This window comes from Pteropus alecto, unplaced genomic scaffold (genome assembly GCF_000325575.1).
Source record: "Pteropus alecto unplaced genomic scaffold, ASM32557v1 scaffold57, whole genome shotgun sequence".
Classification (NCBI taxonomy): domain Eukaryota; kingdom Metazoa; phylum Chordata; class Mammalia; order Chiroptera; family Pteropodidae; genus Pteropus; species Pteropus alecto.
The window spans coordinates 10,268,524-10,271,295 of NW_006442508.1; the positions used below are offsets into that span (position 1 = coordinate 10,268,524).

Here is a 2,772-nt window from a genome sequence, read left to right on the forward strand (position 1 = left end):
CTATGAGCCACATAGAGTTTTTTTAACAAAGATATATGATATACAACGTACAGAAGGTTATGATCAGGATAATAAGGAGTTGAAACACAACTGGAATTTGAAAAGTTCTCATTAAGAAGACATTTCTTTAGAGCTCCCAAAGAAAGACAAAACCAAGACCAGCAAGAAAAAGTCATATGGAGGCAGGTTTTCTATCAATAGAAGGAAGGACTTAAACACACACACACACACACACACACACACACACACACACACACGCACGCGCATGCACACAGGCATACACACAACAGTGAGTAGAATGCAAATTTGATCATGTCACCCCCTTGTAAAAACCACTGGATGGTTTCCCAGTGCTCTTATAATAAACCCAAGTTTCTGAGCAGAGCTTACAAGGCCCTTTGTGGGCCGGCCCTTTCATTAGTGTCCAGCCCCAGCTTGTACCCAATCTCCCCTTACTCAGCTGGCTGCAGCTATACTGACCTTCTTTCATTCCCTGGTATAATAGGTTCCTTCCCGCCTCTTGATCTTGACCGTGCAGGTTCTTCTGCCTGGTGGTCTTTCTTCTTTTCTGTACCAAACCAACTCCTACTCATCCTTCAGATCTCAGTATTCCCCTATTCATGGAATCCTCCTTGACATCCTGAAAAAGACCATTTTGCCCTCCTTGCACTTATCAGAGTCTGGCCTTCGCTTTTCTTTTTTGACCCTTAAAGTGATGTCCGTCTCCTCTACTAATCTGTAAATTCCATGAGGGCAGGGAATATATTTTTATTCAAAATATCACAGAGCCTCATAGTAAGAACTCAACACATATCTACTGAAGGAAGGAGGAGAGGGTAGGAGAGAAGGAAGGGGAAAGGAAGAGAGTCCCTGGAACTGGAAAGGTTCAAGCAGAAGATATGAAGGACCATCTTTCAGGAAAATGATTGAAAATATTCCTGCACTGGGCGGAAAAATTGAACCAGATAAAGCTATACTGCAAATATTTGCTTAGCACATACTGTGTTCCAGGGCTAGGTGCAGAGGACACAGAACTGAATCAGTTCCTGCACTGATGTATAAGGTACCTTTCAATTCTAAGAGCTAGTGATTAAATGGAGCAAATCTACTTAGCACTCTAAGACAGAAAAAGCAATAGAAAATGAAAATGTATGGCATTCTGGACCAGGTTTTCATTCCAAACTGCAGTCATATCTAATTTCACTAAATATATATAATTGACTGTGACTATTAGAATTACTTGTTTTTGGTGAGCCGTAACTATTATAAGCAGAGACTGGGAGAGAGAGAGAATTAAGTTAACATCTTGTGGAAAGCAACTGTGAGAATTAAAATCAGGAACCATTACAGAGATTCAGGCTAACATTTCTTAATAAGCATTAAGTACACAATTTTAAGCCCAGTTGAGTCTATTTCTACTAAGTCCTTCCAAAGAGTTCAATACGTAAGGCCAGAAATGAGAAAAATTCGAATCCCCTAAAAGCCTCCACTTAGAATCCAGTGCTTTTAAAAATTTAACTTTTGCATTCTAAAACCATGTACCTCTTATGGAAGAATGAAGTCAGACTTGCAGCTCCTTCTGTCGGGAGAGGGAGCCAGAATGGATCATGAAGGAACAGGCCAGAGCTGATTCTGGGCTGTAAGAGGACAAAATGAATTCTTTGCCGATATTTCTCTGTGCAATTTCTTATTTTATTCTTTACTCGCTGGTCTATTCAGAGTTGCTTGGAGACTCATCTATTATTATTAAATATATTTCTGCTCTTATTCACCCTGGAACATGCTGCCCAGAGATGATCATGTACAAAGCCCCTTGAAGGCAAAGTAGTGTCACAGTTCATAGCCTCTGCCCTTAGGACACTCAGCAGTCACTGCTTTCTCTGTCCACACTGTCTTAACACCTAGAGCATGTACTCTTGTCCTCTTCTTGTACAAGAGTTTTATGCCTGGAAAGAGTTTTGCGGGTTTTTTTAAGATAAAGAATATTAGATCAGACTAGTCCACAAAAACAGAAAAGGTAAGAACATGGAGAGAGACTGAAGATACAAATGCGGGAGAAGATAATTAAGGCAGCAAGATTTTGGAGGAGGTGGGAGAGGTGGAAACAAATGCCCATTCACCTGAAAAGTCATTTTAAGAATGAGTTCCAGAAGTCCATTATAAAAGCTCGGAGTTCTCTAACCTAGAAATTATTCAAATTTACAATTGCTCTATTGTTTATGTATATATTTTCATATCAAAGTAACATAATAATTTAAAAGTAAAATAATAATTTTAAAAAATTTTGCGTCTATGGCCATGCCACCCTAAACAAGCCCAATCCCATCTGATCTTGGAAGCTAAGCAGGGTTGGGCCTGGTTAGTACTTGGATGAGAGACCACATAGGAAGACCAGGTGCTGTAGGTGTAAAAAAGTAAAAAAATAAGAGATTGTAAGCTGACAAGGTCCTTGCAATCTGTGAGGTCAACCAAGGGTTGTGTCACCTAAAAAAAAAAATGTTTTGCTATTCAGCTCTCAGAATATAGTCAATCATAATACAAATTTAAACTATACTGGCTTCATTGCATTGAAAATGTTTGAGTTCCTACCAATTAAAGCCTAAATTAATGAGTAGATTTGAAAATGACATTTATAAATGTAATTTTATGAATACCTATATAATAGAATAAGCATGATATAAATAAACAATTTACTATTTGTATGACTACATAGTCAATGCATAAAAATCTGTACACAATTTAAGCCAAGGCTCAATATTAAGAAAATGTGAA

At 38.2% G+C, this 2,772-nt stretch overlaps 1 pseudogene; it reads left to right on the forward strand.

The window, feature by feature from the left end:
- Positions 1-2,288: 2,288 nt before the first annotated feature.
- On the forward strand, positions 2,289-2,407 carry LOC112471594 (annotated as a pseudogene).
- The last annotated feature ends 365 nt before the right edge of the window (positions 2,408-2,772 follow it).